The sequence below is a fragment of the Pinus tabuliformis genome, chromosome X (genome assembly GCF_031772625.1).
Source record: "Pinus tabuliformis cultivar Carrire ecotype Pingquan chromosome X, CPIR1, whole genome shotgun sequence".
Classification (NCBI taxonomy): Eukaryota; Viridiplantae; Streptophyta; class Pinopsida; order Pinales; family Pinaceae; genus Pinus; species Pinus tabuliformis.
Genome location: NC_142308.1, coordinates 1,710,263,346 through 1,710,281,562, shown reverse-complemented (window position 1 = coordinate 1,710,281,562; position 18,217 = coordinate 1,710,263,346).

Sequence of the window (18,217 nt, the reverse complement as noted above, 5' to 3'; positions counted from 1 at the left end):
CCAAGTGTTGGTGTTTTCATCATTTCAAATAACCTTTCATTTATATAATATAGGTTCATAATTTGCACACACACACACACATATATATATATATATATAAAATAACCTTTGTGACATTATTATTACCCTTACAGGATTTTTGTAACATAGATGCACATAATTCGCTTGTTATTAATGCACAAGAAAAAACCACATATTATATAAGTTCCATTTGTTTTTAAACAAAGTTCCCCTTACAACTAAGGAGATTATTTGATGCAATTGATATATAACTAAATTTTGATACACATCAATGAAGATAAATAAATTTTAAATTTGTGTAGCTCTTGAAGATGAAATAGCTCTTTCTTTAAATGAGAAGATGCCTCATTACTAATTTTCAATAAAGTTTACATAATTTTATTTGGGGTTGATTAAACTATTTTACAATGCCTTTTTTCAAACATTCATGTTTCCCAGTTATGAAAGTGAAAAATCATTACAACATAAAAAAATAAAAATAAAAATTGGTATTCATGTTTTTCCTATTGATACAACTCTATACCAAAACCAACTATGTTGTTAAAATTAAATGTGATGTGAGTGAATGAGAGTTGTTGGGCCCAAATGCCTAACGGACACTTCTAGACTCTTGGTGTCGCTAAACACATTTCGATATATTTGAGCATGTTTCATTGGATGAGAAACATGATAATAATATAGCCATGTTCAGTGCATAGGGGTCTCTCCTGCTCTATTTCCAAGCTCGACTTGAAGTTTCTCTGCTCAAAATGTACATAGCGGTAGCTACACTAGCTTCTAGAATTGCGTTTGTATCAAAAACTTTCAACTGCATATATTTTAGTGTTATGGGGATGATAGAACTAGTTATGTTGGGTAGCACTCTGACTAACTCAATAGGGTTTAAGGTTTAAGTTTTGTTAAGTTTACAAATCTTATGGATAGTCGGTATATACTATAATGTAAACTTGGTATTCTTGTATGTTATTCTGATGATTTAGTGTGACATGTCCTATACATGGTAATATTGTCTGCTATTGTGATGATTTACTGTGACATGTCTTACACATGTTATACATGTTATTTGAGCTTCTTAAGTTATTTTTTAATGATGGTTTTACCGTTACTCGTTGTTGGATCGTGCACTTGCAAGACAATGCAAGATCTCTTTCGTATTGTTGACTGTATGTAAAGAAATCTTGGGAATTATCCATTGCTTCCTTAAATTATTCAATTGTATGTTTAGCGTCTAGCTCACACAGTCTATATTTTGATCAAACAATTCAGTGACAACAAAAGAAATCGAGCAATAAAATCATTTAATGCGAAAGGCATTGAATAAATTCAGGCAAGGATTAATCATTTGGCCACATCATGGATACATCTATGGTACATTTCATTGCACAAAAGATTCTCTGCCAATATGGATCAATTTCATACCATAATAGTCAATCTACTCGATCCACTCATACTCAATAAATTCAATAGTACATTCATTTATGCAGTGGATTCTCTGGGTAAAATGTGTCAATTTTGCACAATAGTTGAAGGCTTTGTCCCATTATATATTTATTTATTTTTTGCTTTAATTTAACAATATTTAAACTAAGTGGCAGGGGACACCATCTATGCTAATTTGTTAACTTTTATTATGGTGTTTTCCTCCCACCCAACTTAAATAGGATTTGAGTTACTTAACAAATTGGTTAAAAAAATTTGGTGTGCGTTATGAAAGTTCATGCCAATACGGAGGGATCTTGGAAATGTATCCACAATGATAATGACATTATGAACAATGGATGTCTGATGAGAAGCAGTGGTGGCAGCTATAAGCAACAGTGGGTGATTGAGATGTGGAAAAATGGAGTGTGCGGGAGTGGGTGGAGATGGTGCAATGGTCAGGGGTGAGAAAATGATAACAATAAATTATAATCGAATCGATTGTGGGGAAAATCCCCAAATGGTGATTATACAATCGTTGGTGAAAACATATAGATTCAATGGTTAGGATGACAGTGGTTACATAAAATTTCCGGTTGCAACCGTGTTCTACTGTAGACTGTGGTTGTGCAGTCGTGGGTAGATGGGTCACTTCGATACAGTGGCAAATGTGGTCGTCAAAATCCAATAGAAAACAACTCGAGGAGTGGTCAGAAATGGTCAAGGAACAAGGTTGTGAGATCACAACATCGGTGGTATAGTCGAGTCATGGTGGTGTCTATTGTCACCTATTACACCTTTTGTGAAAATGTGTCAAATGATGTCAAATGGTTACCAAAGAGTGGAGCCGAAATGGAAAAGGCCAAAGAGGAGAGAAAATATCAAAGGTTGAAATCACGGGGATGAAGCCAAAATATAAAGCCTAAGCCTTGAAGCCAAAATGAAATACGAAATCCAAAGGGAGGCCGAAATTTCAGAGGTCAAAATCTAAAGAGGAGTGTCGAAATTCGGGATCTGATCACATTGGAGCCTGATATTAGGAAGGTTGGAAGGAAGGCATATCAGAGGTCTGCATTTTAGAGGAAAGGGCCATCAGAACCCTTTTTAATCCCAAATTAAAAAAACTTATGATGAAGAGGGGCTTCGGTTTAGGCTAGCACTCGATCACCAAGCGTTCCAAAGGACCAGGGGGTGCAGAACATGACCGGATCTCGGAACATATGTCATCAGAACATTGGAGTTTTAGAACTCCTTAACAAATGCATCTTTTGGAAAGCACTGAAATCTTGGAGGAAAGGGAAATACAAAGGAGACCTTTGAAAATCCAAAGACCCCAGGGACCTTTTCTCTCTCCTTCGAAAAAGACACTTGGCAGCAAATAATTGGTTCTCAGAAGCTGACAAGGCATATTATATCAACATGACATGGTGGGACAAGGACATGTGGCTGGCAATTTTAGCATTTTGGAGGGCCCAAAGGGACAAATATAGGTGAGATGTGTCACTACCTGGGGGTGTAACATACCTGGTTAAAAATCCATGTAAAAATATATAAGGCCACGATTGTATTCAAAGTTAAATGGTGGGTAGGGCATCCTAGTGGGTGTTCATTTGGTTGTTTATGGAAAATGCATTAAAGATGCAAAAAGGTATTTTGGAACATTTATTTACGAAAATAATGGAAATTAGGAGAAAAAGAAGGTGAAAGGTCACACGTTGCATGTGAGGAGGACACTGAATGAAAATAGTGGAAAATGAAGAAAATAGAGGCCTCATTAATAAAAAGGCTTCTAAGGATCAGTGGGGAGGACTTGGTCAGTTTAGTGTTGGAGCTCTCTCTCATCATTCTCTCTCTCTCATACTCTTAGATACTTAGATTTTTCTTGGAGCACTCTTGGAGGGTGTGACATACTTGGATTCTTGGAGCAAAAAGGCAAAGGAAGAGTAGGAAAGTGTAAGAAGGCATCGACATTAGCATATACATGATTTTTTCTTGCAGGTAATGAGTTTCATGTATGATTTCTTTACTAGTTTGGACATGCATGGCATATGCATGTGGATTCTTTGTCATGATCTGTCATCAGCATGGAGGATTGTCTAGATTGACATTGGATTGCCTAGCCTTTCCATTTCCTGGATAGCCATGGTGATTATGAATTTACTTTCATTGTTTAGTTTTTATTGGTTCTCATGTTTCCTTAGCTTGGGTTGAATTCTTAATTCCTGGAACCCTTGGTTGAGAAAATGCTCTGGAACCCTGAAACAACTTGGGTTGAGTTACTAGTCATGGAGCCTTGGTTGGACAGATGCTTTGGAGCCCTTGATGGGTTGAGTTACTAATCTTGGAGCCTTGATTAGAACAACGCCATGGAGCTCGATAAAAGTTGTGGGTTGAGTTACTAGTCCTGAAGCCTTGGTTGGGCAAATGCTCTAGAGCCCATCAGTAGGCATGGGTTGAATTACTAGTCCTAGGATCCGGGTTGGAACAAATGCTCTAGAGCCCTGGAGGAATGGGATAAAGAATGATTTGATGTTGGTTTTGTAATGTTCGACCATAAAGTGGAACCATTGTTTGATGGGTTGAGGTGGATGGCCTCTAGAAGCCCTGAATGAGTTTTGATTTATGTGTTCTATGAGATCCCACATTCATGCTTGTAATATGGCACGGGGGTGAATGGCTGAAGAGATATTTGGCTGAACCATTCTTCGGTCGAGTGGAACGTGGAACTCCCATCCTGGGTTTGGATTTTGCATCGTTAATGAAAGGTGATATCTATTGGTATTTCTATGAGTATTATGATGGATTATGTGTGGTGTATATGGCTATGATCTTATTGGTATTTTTGTCCCTATTATGCTAGTTATATGTATATTTTATGACAACATCTATGTATGGATCTCATCATGTTTTTACTTGTATATTAATAGATAATGTGTCTATGACCTAATAGATGATAATGCAGCAAATGACATGAGGAACAATGGTTTATAATGATTCTCAGATAAGTATGAGCACCCCATACTTAATTTTGTTGTTTAAACATGTTGTTTCAATGATATGTTTGACGAAAAGCCTATCATGGCTTGTAGGGGTATTATTAAAGTATTGTTGAGCTTATTGCTTTTTCATCATTGTTTCCCTGTACTTTTATTGATTTCAAGATTTCATTCCATTATGGGCAGTGGTCTGGGCTCTGGGCCTGAAAATGTGGCTTGAATCCTGGAGTCGCTGGCACAAAACTGACAAGTTTGGTCCACATTCGCTGGCAGGAAGGCATGTAAGAGCAACTTTAGGTTGTTGGTCACTCCCTTGCCCATAGCATGAGAGCGATTGTGGCCCAAGAGACCTAAAACAACAGTGGAATGCAAGGACAGGTTATTTGAGTGGTTGACTTGTCTTTTGAGGGTTTTGTTGATGATGTTGGATGTTTGTATACTGTGTTTTTGTCAGTTCCACTTCCTTAAGGTGACTTAGGAAGTTGAATCATATCATAGTGGCCTCTCGTCACATGTTTGCCCCAACTATCCGGTTGCTTTGGTAGATGTGGGAGAAGGGTGTTAAAAAGTGGTATGAGATTGTGGTTGCGTTCTCATTGGACTGTGTGTTGATCATGCTTTCATGTTCGTTGCATGTGTATTCCTTATGCATGTAGTTCATGTTCTTGCTACATTTTCATGGTGTTGATCATGGTTGTAGTGATCTTGCCATGTGAAGGATGAAGGTGTTGTTGTGGAGTATGTCTTCATGTGTGTATGGTTGATTATGCATTGTTATGCACGTCAGTGTTCACATGTTATCAAATGCATGTGAGGTGGTTTTTGGCGTCATGCAAAAGGTCATGGTTTGTGTAATTGATATGGTCATGCGTTGATGACTAGACTCTAGCTAGAATAATGTGAATATTGTTTGCTACTCATCTGTTATATGTCTATACACAGTTGTCATGCATGTATGGTCTTGGTTATAGTTATGCATGAATAGTATGTCAAACATGCCTTGTGAAGTCATGGTATGCAATTTAGGTAATCATGGTGCTATTGTTTGTTATGATGCTAATGTGTTCGCTGATATTAAGTAGGAGACTGGAGATGCAAATCACCATAATGAGGTTGCAACATTGGAATTTGAGATAAGAATAGATCGTCATACAGGTAATATATGTTTGGCATGCATGTATGTAAGTTAAATATTGTTATATGCATCAGGTTTACATACATTAGAATTATGTACATGTATTTTGATGATAGGCTTACATTCATGATAGATGTTAGTTGATTAGTGCAGTTATATACATGTGTCGGATAGTCAAGAATGATAGTAACTTGTAGTTATATGCATTGCTATTGTTGTTTTATATTACATAATCTCATGATTATGTTATATGTTTCTGATAAGTATGTTATAGATTAACTTGTTGTTATATGACAATTAGCTTGATGATTAAGTTATATGTTGTTGATGAGCATGATATATAGCTTATGGTTTTTATATGCTAATAGCTTGATGATTAGGGTTATTTCATTAAGATCTTGATGTCATATGTATCACGTTAAATTGGATTAGCTTATGCAGATGGTTAGGGTTACAACATTAAGGTATGAGTCAGTTTATTGTGTGGCATTGTGTGTTACTAATCTAGATTGATTGTACATATGTAATTGCTATGCATAAATGATAAATTCTTATGAGTTTATGATGTGAACATGTTAGTTAGTGTTATGGATATCGCGATCTTATTTTTGTTTGAGTTGACATGTTGTAAAATTATATCTTTCTAACTAGATTGATTGTGCAGTCAAGATAGCCTCCCCTGAGATACAATAAGGTACAAGCTTTCTTATGTCGTCTATTTAGTGTTTGAATGTTTGATTATGTCGTCTATTTGGTGTCTATTATGTCATCTAGTTGATTTATTTAACATGGTATATTTGCAGGTTGGTTAAATGTTTAATGAATTGCATAATATGAGTATGTGTTTAAGACTTCTTGTCGAAAAAACCTTGTTTTCATATGATTGTATTAATACATATCTGTTAAGACAGTTGATATGTACTCGAATGTATTTGACAGTTTTAGCATTATGTCTAATGATTATGAGTCGACTATGGGTTATGACATGATTGTTTGTAGAAGTTGATTTCAAATTTATAAGTATGATTGTCTTGATATTTAGAACATGTAGTTGACATGTGTGAGAAGTTGTAGGAAATATGCTTGGTATTAACATGACAAGGTAATGGTTAATGTGTTTATATAACTAATAGTGGGGTGTTGTGACAGTACATAGTAAGCCTCGACTGCAGCAAGGTAAAAAGTAAAAGGAAGGAATTGGGAAAGAATTCCTTTGGCTATGTTTGGAAACCTTAATTCCAAACAAATGAGTTCCTTGCATAGAGGAAGTCTTCTTAACCTTGATTTTTGTCTAACATTATGTGGATATGTTTTATAGTCATGAACATGTACTTGAAAGGTATATATTAGCCAGGCTCTAGTTGCAGGTGGATCTGTCCCTTGAGAGATGGTGTGGATGTGTTCAGCTGCAAGAAATGCGTTTGGCAAAAAGAGGTAAGGTAAATAGTATCTCATTATGTTTATTTATGCACTGACAATTTTGTGTTTCTGAAATATGATGCAGGGGATTGCATGGCAGAGAGATTAACATGAAATCGTGAAGAAGGCTCGAGTTGAGCTATCCTTGGGAACCATGGGGATTGAGCCAATTTTTTGTTTATGGAAATATAATGCAAGGGATTGCATGGCAGAGATATTTCCATGAAATCTTGAAGAAGGCTCGAGTTGAGCATTCCTTAGGAACCATGGGGATTGAGTCATGGTGTCTATTGTTAGTTTTGTGGTTTTGGTCTTTCATGATTTGTTATTCTTGGTTTGCAGCTTTTTTTTATGTCTAGTGTACAGCCATACCACGTTGTTTGTGGAGTCATGTTGTTATTGGTTTTCATGGTTTCCTTCCTGGTTGTTTCTTGTCTTGCGTTTTTATGTTTTGAATGTCTTCGTGATTGGTTGGGAAAGGAGGAAGTTAATGGAGCTTTGGGAGAGATATGTGGTACCCAACTGGGAATGTAAGAAAGAGATGAAGCTCAATGCATGATTAAGCGCATCGGAGGGTAAGCCTATGACAGTCGGTGGGACTAGTTGGTTCCACTGTGGTGAATGGGTGATGGAAGTACAGACATGAGAAAGGTGACCAAAAAAAGGTAAAGTAAATGGATCTAAGATGTCAGATGCCTTGGCTATGTTGGGAATCGTTGTTCTCAATGTTGTTCATGTTGTGTACAAATAAGGAAGTTCTCTTGATCTGAAATCAACCATAAATTAAAACTGAAGTAGAATCGATTAATTGCCATCAGTGAATTTGATTATTAACCTTAAGTGTTGAATGTGGAAGACTAAAGGAAAACAATTGATTTAACACTGGATTGATAACTTAAGAAACATAATTAAGCTTAAATTTGCAGAATAACAGAGATACCAGACAACGATATTGATTACGGAGTTCGTCCCTAATGGACTATGTCTTCGGGTCCGCTTTCAAGATGGGCGACCGCTTTATTAGGATTGAATCTGAGAAGGTTTGATTACACAGAAAATGAACCAGACTGAATGTGCATGGAGGAACTTCTGGTCCCTCTTAACAGAAATCTCTCTAAAATAGCTTTCCAACCCCTATCATGGTTCCTAGTTCTGGTTACACTAAAAACAAAACAGCCTATGACCTCCAGAAACTGCAAACAAACTTTCAAAACCACTCCTTCCCTCCTTCAATGATCAAATTGTGGCTTTATAAGGTTTTGGATGCATCCTATCTCCTTATGCCCAAGATTGGCATGAAGTGGCTGAAATTTTGGGTACATCAGTGTTTTCATTGAATGACACTTAGGTATAGGTTTACATGGTGGTTGAATAAGAAACTGCATAAAAACAATTAAAAACCCAAAAATATCATAGTTTATCCCCCCGAACCGCTGGCAGTTATAAGACAGCGTGCTGAACAAGCAGTTGTCATGTGACTAGGCGAAGTTCCCTGGTGGTCGACTGGCTGGCTACCACATGTGTTGCTACCCTCTTTAGGTTTCGGTCTGTAGTTACGATGTGTTCACATGTCTGTCACCATTACAACCTCTGCCTGGTTTAGAGCCTATCTGCCATGGTCACTGTAACCTCTGTCGTCTACGCATGCTCACATGATCACGGATCCGCTGCGATTTGAGAGCACGGTTAATTGTAACCTCCGCCCAGTTAACTCTCTGCTCATATGCCCGTGATTCCGACGCGGTTCAATGTTGTAGTTAGGGACCTGTGGGTTATGTTTGAGAGTGGGTTTAGACTTAGGTTTAAATGTTTAGGTTCGAATTACATGTTTTTCACCATAGATGTTTAGGGCTGGGTTTTAGTCATTAGGTTTTTGCATAGGTTTATATAATGACTTAGGTTATGTATTTAGTGTCAAAGACTTACACTTTTTCATAAACCCATTACACATATTTGTCACAAAGCAACATTAATACTACATGACGAACCATGAACCAAAACACTGAATCAACACTACTGATGAAGACTGAATGTTGCCCATGAAATGCACGTTACCCATGAACTAAACTTGTGCAACTGATCTGACAAGATCCTCCTAGATCAATCCTCTCCACTTGAAAGCTTTTGGACCAAAAAAGTTTGGTTTAAGCAGATATTAGATGAGGGTACATTTCCCTCACTCTTATGATCTCCATCCACCTTGCCTTGCTTGGATTCATTCCCTTGAGTCCCACTCGGATATATTCAACATCTCCACGCCTTGAAGATCGAATCTTCCTGTCCAAGGTGATATCTTCTCGCAACTCATTCATATACTCAGGTGCCAAATCATCAATAGTCAGAATCTGTGTATCTTCCTAGGGATCCATGATCATCGGAGGTTCATTAAATTTCAGATTTTCCACGTTTACAATTGAGTAAATATGCATGTAAGGAGGTAAATTTAATCGAAATGCATTATTTCCAATATTTTCCACAATATTGAAAGTGCCATACCTGGTAGGTTTAATTTTCCTACCTTCTCCTTTCAACCTGTCTTTACTAATATATAGCCATACCTGATTGCTAACCTGAAAATGATGATCAACTCGATGTTTGTCATAGCGCATTTTATATTTGCCCTGACTCTTCCCTAACTGATCCTGCACTGCTTCATGTATCTGTTGTTGAATGAACTTAATTTATTTGTTTGCATCATCATGTTCACCTACTTTATCCTCTTCACCAAACATGAAATCCATTGGTGACTTTGGTAGATACCCAAAACATGTTTGAAATGGTGATCGATTAGTCGAAGAATGTAAGGCTCGATTGTAAGCATGCTACACATAAGGTAAAGATTCATCCCACAACTTAGGATGTTTACTGTAGTAACCTTGGAGAAAATGTATGATTGTTTTGTTCACCAATTCTGTCTATCCATCGGTCTGTGGATGAAAATTTGTGCTCTTCTTCAGCTTTGTGTCCATAAGTCCCCTCAAAGTGGACCAAAACTCTCCTACAAAATGAGTGTCTCGATCAGAAACAATGGAAGTAGGTAACCCAAAATGAACTCATACTTGTTCGAAGAACATATTCACAGTCTGTTCAGCAGTCACTTTCTTTTTGCACGGAACAAGAATGTACATATTGCTGAATCTGTCAACCATAATATACATGTAATCATGCCCTCTCCTTGACATAGGACGCCCTCCAATAAAATCCATGGAAATTTTGTCCCATGGTCGTAAAGGCACTGGAAGTGGCATGTACAAACCGATCTTTTGATTGCTTGGTTTGTTGGTCAAACACATCACACATCCTTTAATGTATTTAGCAATGGTTTCATGCATACGAGGCCAGTAACAATACCTAAGTGGTCCCGCGGGCTATTTTTGGCGCAAAGTCTATTTTTAGACTATGTCTATTTTTAGACATATGGATCATGGTCTATGAGTTGCAGGATGCTATTTGTGGATGATTGGTAAAGTTGGTAAAAATAGATGGACCTCTATTTTTAGACATATGGGCGGAGTCTATTTTTAGACTGCCAGTCTAAATATAGAACAGTCGAATATTATTAGTTCTTAATAATATTTGGACTATAAACATTATCTTATTCTATTGGAGCACTTCAGTTCGAGCTACAGATGTGGCACATGCAACTGCCAGAAGGAAATACGCTTTTCTAATGGGTTAGTTGAGCTATTGCATGAAGGACTTCAGTTAGAACTCAAGTGATTGAATTTTGGTGGAGTTGATTGAAGAGTTGATGGAGTTGTGTTCAGTTTGATTTAGTTGAACTAGTTGTATTTAGTCTAACTAACAAATACACTAGTGATGAGAGGTGTGAATTAATTATTAATTAATTCACTAATTAGTAACTCATAAATCAACTAAATAATACATCAGTTAACTCAGTGCATGGACAGTTCAGTGGGGACAAGTGTTAGAGGTGAGTGAAAGGGAAAGACAGCTGTCAGTTGTGACTATAGTTGTGCATGTGATTTGCACAATCAGTGGATTGAGATTGCCAATGAGGATTGCATAGTGTTACAAAAGGAAAATACGAGTTTCGTTCAGCCATTCTCATCCATTCTCATGCAGGATTGCGCAATGGAGGCAGGCAAGCAGCGGAGGAGATTTGAACCTGTGATTGATTCAGATCTGAGCTAGTTTGTGTGTAACTGGTGGAGATAGTAATGAGTACTTGCAAGGAGTATTGTACTATGTATTGTTGCATGTTCTCAATCAATATAATATACAAATAGTTGGGGGTTTTCAGCGTTATGCTTTCCCCGTGATATACTGTGTTGATATGTCTGATTGATGCTTCAATGTGCGCATGCAATTGTTTCTTTAATACTGCAAATTGATGATCAACACAGAGGAGGTTATGTATTATGCATGATTCCGCAAATAGTGTATAATGAGGATAATTTTTGTGAATAAGTGCCATATTATTCAGAATTTTCTACATGGTATCAGAGCTAGCTGATTTGTAGAAGAGATTTCTACATGATATCAGTGCGAAGTTGATCATCGGATCTATTATTCAGAAAGTGTTTACATTTTATTTCTTCAGGCAGAGTCTATAATCGAGCCAGGTAGCCTCTGGATTCATCCTTCTTTTGGAAGGTGAGATATCCGCTGAATGCCCATACAGTCGATCTCTGTACAAGAAATATTTTTTTCTCACGAATTTCAGATCAGAAGCGGTTGAGTTTTGAGTTGGTGGAATTCGAATTTGCAATAGTATTTTCTTGGTGTCAAAGTTGAAATGTCTTAAAACGGATTACGATTGGAGTATGCCCTTGAAGGCAACTCGAACTGTATTGCATGGAAGGACAGGATGGAGGCGGTGTTAGATGACAATGGGTTGAAGGAGTTCATAGATGCAGATGTCCCAAAACCTACTGATGCTGCTCAAGTCGGGGATTGGCAAAAGAAGACAGCAAAGTGTTGAAGGATTTTGTTGGAGGGCGTGAGGGATCACATTGTGTCCAGCCTCCATGGAAAGGCTTCTCCATACTTGATGTGGAAAGTGTTGACAGATCTATTCCAAAGCAAGAGCGACTAGAGGAAGTTGGCACTCAAGGATAAACTCAGAAACATAAAGTGTGAGAAAGGCGACAGTATGCCCAAGTATCTCACGAAGTTCACCCAATGCTGGGATGAGCTGAGAAGTGTGGGGGTGACTGTCGATGATAAGGACTTGGTGAGCTTGCCTCTACTTGGTCTTCCGAAGAGTTGGCATTCCTATCAGGACTCTGTCAATGGTCGGGAGAAATTGCCAGGATGGGAGAGACTTTGGTCGGATCTTGTGCAAGAGGAGATCAAGCGGAATATCAGGGACAGATCTTCATCAAAGGCATCTGATGAAGAAAATTATGCTTTGGCTGCCAAATCAAAGAAGGGGAAGAACAAGAAAGCTTCTCATTCCGGTGCGAAAGGCAAGAAGCAGGACATGTCCAAGGTGAAGTGCTTTCACTGTCACGAGCACAGACACTATGCCACAAATTGCCCGCAGAAGAAGAAAAATAAGCAAGTTGTTGGATCTGCAACGGGAGAGGCCTTAGCCTCACAGTTTGAGCTGGATTTTTCGCTGATCGCATGCTTGGTATCAAGTGTGATGGGATTGGTGTGGTTCTTGGACAATGGTGCATCTTTTCACATGACAGGAAATCGAGATTTGTTTTATGATCTGGATGAGAAAGATCTTGGAGTGCACATTGAGATGGGCGATGATGGTAGATACAGTGCGACCGGTATCGGTACCATTTCCTTTGAGAGGGAGTCTGGTAAACCCTTTGTATTGAAGGAAGTGATGCATGTTCCAGGATTGAAGAAGAATCTTATCTCTGTGGCGATGTTAGAAGACGAGGGATATGATGTTGTTTTCAGCGAGGGAAAGGCTTTCCTGTGCAGTAAAACAACTAGAGAAACCCGGAAGATAGGGGTTCGAGTCAAGAACCTTTATCAGTTGCATGTAGATGGCTGCTCAACAATGGCATGCAAGGCAGAAGGAGTGGTAAGCCGGGATGATGGCGAGCTATGGCACCAGAGATTGAGCCACCTTCACCATAGCGCCTTGAAGATACTGCAGCATATTTCTACTGGGCTTCCTAAAAGCACTCTTGCATAGTCAGATCAGTGCAAGGGTTGTACCTTGGGAAAGTTTGTGAAAGCCACCTTTCATGAGAAGGATAGTCACGCCACGACAATCCTTGAGAGAATTCACACAGACGTGTGTGGACCTTTCTTAGTAGCTTCGATAGCAAAGCATAGGTATTATGTGATCTTTGTTGATTATTTCTCGAGAAAGTGTTGGATCTTCTTCATGCAGAAGAAGAGTGAGACATACTCAAAGTTCTGTGAGTTCAAAGCACTGGTCGAGAAGGAATCAGGGAAGAAGGTGAAGGCTCTTAGGAGCGATAATGGTGGTAAATTCATCTCTGGCGAGTTCAAGGACTTCTGCAGCGCAGAAAGGATTCGAAGAGAGCTCATAGCTCCCCATAACCCACAGCAGAATGGGGTTGCTGAGCGGAAGAACAGAACGATCGTGGGTGCTGCACAGGCAATGTTGCATGATCAGGGCCTACCCCTTCACTTGTGGGTGGAGGCATGCAATACTGCAGTATATGTGCAAAACCATTGTCCTCACAAAATACTTGGCATGAGTACACCTGAGGAGGCTTATTCTAGTAAGAGGCCTGATATTTCCCATTTGAGGATTTTTGGTTCCCCTGTTTACATGCATGTGACGAAGGATGCCAGGAAGAAGCTAGAGCCGACCGCAGAAGTTGGGATATTTGTGGGGTACACTGATACGCCCCACAACTATCGTGTGTATTTTCCAGACAGTTGCAAGACTATTGTGCGACGGGATATCAAATTTCAGGAGGAGAAAGCCATGAAGTGTTCGCTTGAGAGGGAGCCACACTTGCATGCAGATGAGGAGCTATTAGTTCCTAAGGATGAGCTTTAGGATGTGGATCAGCCACAAGATGAAGTTCATGGAGTGGAAGAGACCACTCATGCAGCGCCAACCATCAAAGAGCAAGTCGCATGTGTGCAGATGCGGTGGCACATCCATCAAATGGATGTGAAGACTACATTCCTCAACGGAGTCATTGAGGATGCTACTTCAGCGGAGGTAGTGGATGCACTGTTTATCGACAGTTGGTGGGGTCGCTTATGTATCTGGTCAATACACGACCCGATGTACCACAATCCAGAGATTGGTACAGACAGAAGGATGAGGTGAAACTATGTGGCTTCACAAATGCAGATTGGGTAGGGAGCCCAACGGACAAAAAGAGCACATCTGGAGGGATCTTCAATATCAAGTCAACAGCAATTGCTTGGTACAGCAGGAAGCAGAGATCCGTGGCACTCAGTTCAGCGGAGGCCGAGTATATGGCAGCAAGTTTGGCTGCATGCGAGGCTATATGGATGAGGAAAATCCTGGTCGGGTTGTTCAGGTCACACTTGGATCCTACAATGATTTACTGTGATAACCAGAGTTGCATTAAACTCTCGGCTAATCCAGTATTTCATGATAGATCTAAGCACATTGACATCAAGTACCATCATATCAGAGATTGTGTGCAGCGGAGAATCATGTTACTTTCATATGTTCCCACGGAGGATCAGAATGCTCATATCTTGACAAAGGCGCTCACCAGGAGCAAATTCGAATACCACAGAGACAGGATAGGGGTTGCAAATAATCCATATCTTGTTGAGAGGGAGTGTTGAAAATGCAACAAGATGATGGAGCTTAGTGAAAAGAAGTTGCCTTCACTAAGTGGTCCCGCAGGTATTTTTGGCGCAAAGTCTATTTTTAGACATATGGATCATGGTCTATGAGTTGCAGGATGCTATTTGTGGATGATTGGTCAAGTTGGTAAAAATAGATGGACCTCTATTTTTAGACATATGGGCGGAGTCTATTTTTAGACTGCCAATCTAAATATAGAACAGTCGAATATTATTAGCTCTTAATAATATTTGGACTATAAACATTATCTTATTCTCTGGGAGCACTTCAGTTCAAGCTACAGATGTGGCACATGCAACTGCCAAAAGGAAATACGCTTTTCTAATGGGTTAGTTGAGCTATTGCATGAAGGATTTCAGTTAGAACTCAAGTGATTGAGTTTTGGTGGAGTTGATTGAGGAATTGATGGAGTTGTGTTCAGTTTGACTTAGTTGAACTAGTTGTATTTAGTCTAACTAAAAAATACACTAGTGATGAGTGGTGTGAATTAATTATTAATTAATTCACTAATTATTAACTCATAAATCAACTAAAGAATACATCAGTTAACTCGGTGCATGGACAGTTTAGTGGAGACAAGTGTTAGAGGTGAGTGAAAGGGCAAGACAACTGTCAGTTGTGACTATAGTTGTGCATGTGATTTGCACAATCAGTGGATTGAGATTGCCAATGAGGATTGTGTAGTGTTACACAAGGGAAATATAAGTTTGGTTCAACCATTCTCATGCAGGATTGCGCAGTGGAGGCAGGGAAGCAGCGGAGGAGATTTGAACCTGTGTTTGATTAAGATCTGAGCTAGTTTGTGTGTAACAGGTGGAGATAGTACTGAGTACTTGCGAGGAGTATTGTACTATGTATTGTTACATGTCCTCAATCAATATAATATACAGATAGTTGGGAGTTTTCAGCTTTATGCTTTCCCCGTGATATATTGTGTTGATATGTGTGATTGATGCTTCAATGTGCGCATGCGATTGTTTCTTTAATACTGCAAATTGATGATCAACGTAGAGGGGGTTATGTATTATGCATGATTCTGCAAATAGTGTATAATCAGGATAATCTCTGTGAATAAGTGTCATATTATTCATAATTTTCTACACTCCACATATGTCTGCTGGAATCACATCTAAATCCACTTCATCAATGTAATTATTTGTTATGGAAAATTTTAACTGACATTGCTTTGGGACATTAATCTAAGTCTTTTTAGTTAGCCAACCTAGTGGGTATGGTCTTGGATGATTATGTGTCTCCAAACCCAATTTCTTAACTAAATATTCAGATATTAAATTTGCCTGTGATCCACTGTTAAATAATGTATCTATTTTCTTGTGCTTAAAATTTATCCTTATGTGAAATAATTCAACTCTTTTATCCTCATTCAGATGATTTGTGTTTGAAGAAGGTGCAGAAGTGCGAGAACTTGAACTAGTATCAAAAGTTTTACCTATCGAAACCATTGCAGTTATTTTGCCTTCATGACCTGAGTTAGAGCCCAAATCTTGTTGGATTGTTGCATTAGCCTTCTTTTCACCTTTCTTCTTCTGAAACTTCTTTGGTATGGGTTCTGGGTGAAGTTTCCAACATTTTGACTCATCATGTCTAATCCTCTGACAATGGGTACAAGTATGTCTTTCACTTTCCTTTTGAGCTGTTGTTGATCTATTTCCCTTCAAATTTCCCTTCCTCTTATTTTCTTTGGAATCCTTGATTTCCAATTGTTTGGATGGTTTCTGTGAAAACTTGAACAGTCTGCCACCTTATTCAATATGTATGGCTTGAACACACACATCATCAAAGTCATCAGGATTAAAAATCAATAATGTATGTTGTAAATATGAATGTAAACTGCAATGTACTTTAATAAAGTTTCACATGTATCCAATGGAATACCAGGTGCCAAAGCTTTCTTCATGAATTCCTGAGTAAACTTTTGAACATTCTATCCCTTACCTTGCCTCAAATTCTGCCAATCAATAACAACTTGTTGCATATGTCCCAAAGGATAGAATTGTTTCCTAAGAGCTTTTAAAAACTTATTCCATGAAGAGATGAATTTACCTTTCCGCTTTACATCTATTTGAGTTTTACTTTCCCACCAAATTAAAGTTGTTCCCCCCATTATAAGTGTAGCTCACTAAATTTTTGTTTTATCATCAAAGATGTTCTGAATATGATAATACACTTCTGACTTCTTAATCCAGTTATCTAACTTTTGAGGATTCATTTCGCCATCATAAATAGGTAACTCAAATTTTACATCAAGTTCCAAAAGAGATTTTTTCTCAAGTTTATTTTCTGTTTCAGATTCTATACTGTAAGAAGAATAAGAAGATGATGATGATGATGATCAAGATGATGGAGGAGAAGGAGATTTATCAGCCTTTCCTTTACCCTTGTCCTTCTTCGATGTCCTTGAAGAAAAAGCTACATCTCTCGCCTTCTTATCTTCATAAAGTTCTCCCAACATCTTTTCCTTGCTCATCTTGGTTTCAGGAGTTTCACCTGCATCAAAGCCTATCATGGTCGATTTATGAGCGACTCATTGCCTTCCAATCTTTGGATCAATCTCCTCGAGTGTTCCTTATCCACGTTGCGACTTAGACCTGGTTAACATTCACTGGCAAAATTCTACTAATGCAACCTGCTCTGATACCAAATTATATGATCTGAAATCAATCATAAATTAAAACTGAAGTAGAATCGATTAATTACCATCAGTGAATTCGATTATTAACCTTAAGTGTTGAATGTGGAAGACTGAAGGAAAACAGTGGACTTAAGACTAAATTGATAACTTAAGAAACATAATTAAGCTTAAATTGGAAGAATAATAGAGATATGAGACATCGATATTGATTACGGAGTTCGTCCTCGATGGACTACATCTTCGGGTCCGCTTTCAAGATGGGTGACTGCTTTATTAAGATTGAATCCAAGAAGGTTTGATTACACAACAAATGAACGAGACTAAATGTGAACGCGAGAACTTCAGGTCCCTGTCAACAAAAATCTCTCTAAAATAGCTTTCCAACACCTATCACGGTTCCCAATTCTAACTCTTGATGCTCCCGTTACACTGAAAACAAAACAACCTATGACCTCTAGAAACTGCAAACAAACTTCCAAAACCACTCCTTCCCTCTTTCAATGATTGAATTGTGGCTTTATAAGGTTTTGGATGCATCCTATCTCCTTATGCCCAAGATTGGCATGAACTGGCTGAAATTTTGGGTTCATATCCCTCAGTCTTGTCATTAAATGACACCTAGGGATAGGTTTACATGGTGGTTGAATAAGAAATTACATAAAAACAATTAAAAACCCAAAAATATCAGTCTATCCCCTTGAACTATTGGCAGTTATTAAACAACGTGCTGAACAAGCAATTGTCATGTGACTAGGCAGAGTTTCCTCGCAGTCGACTAGCTAGCTTCCACATGCATTGTTACCCTCCAGCAG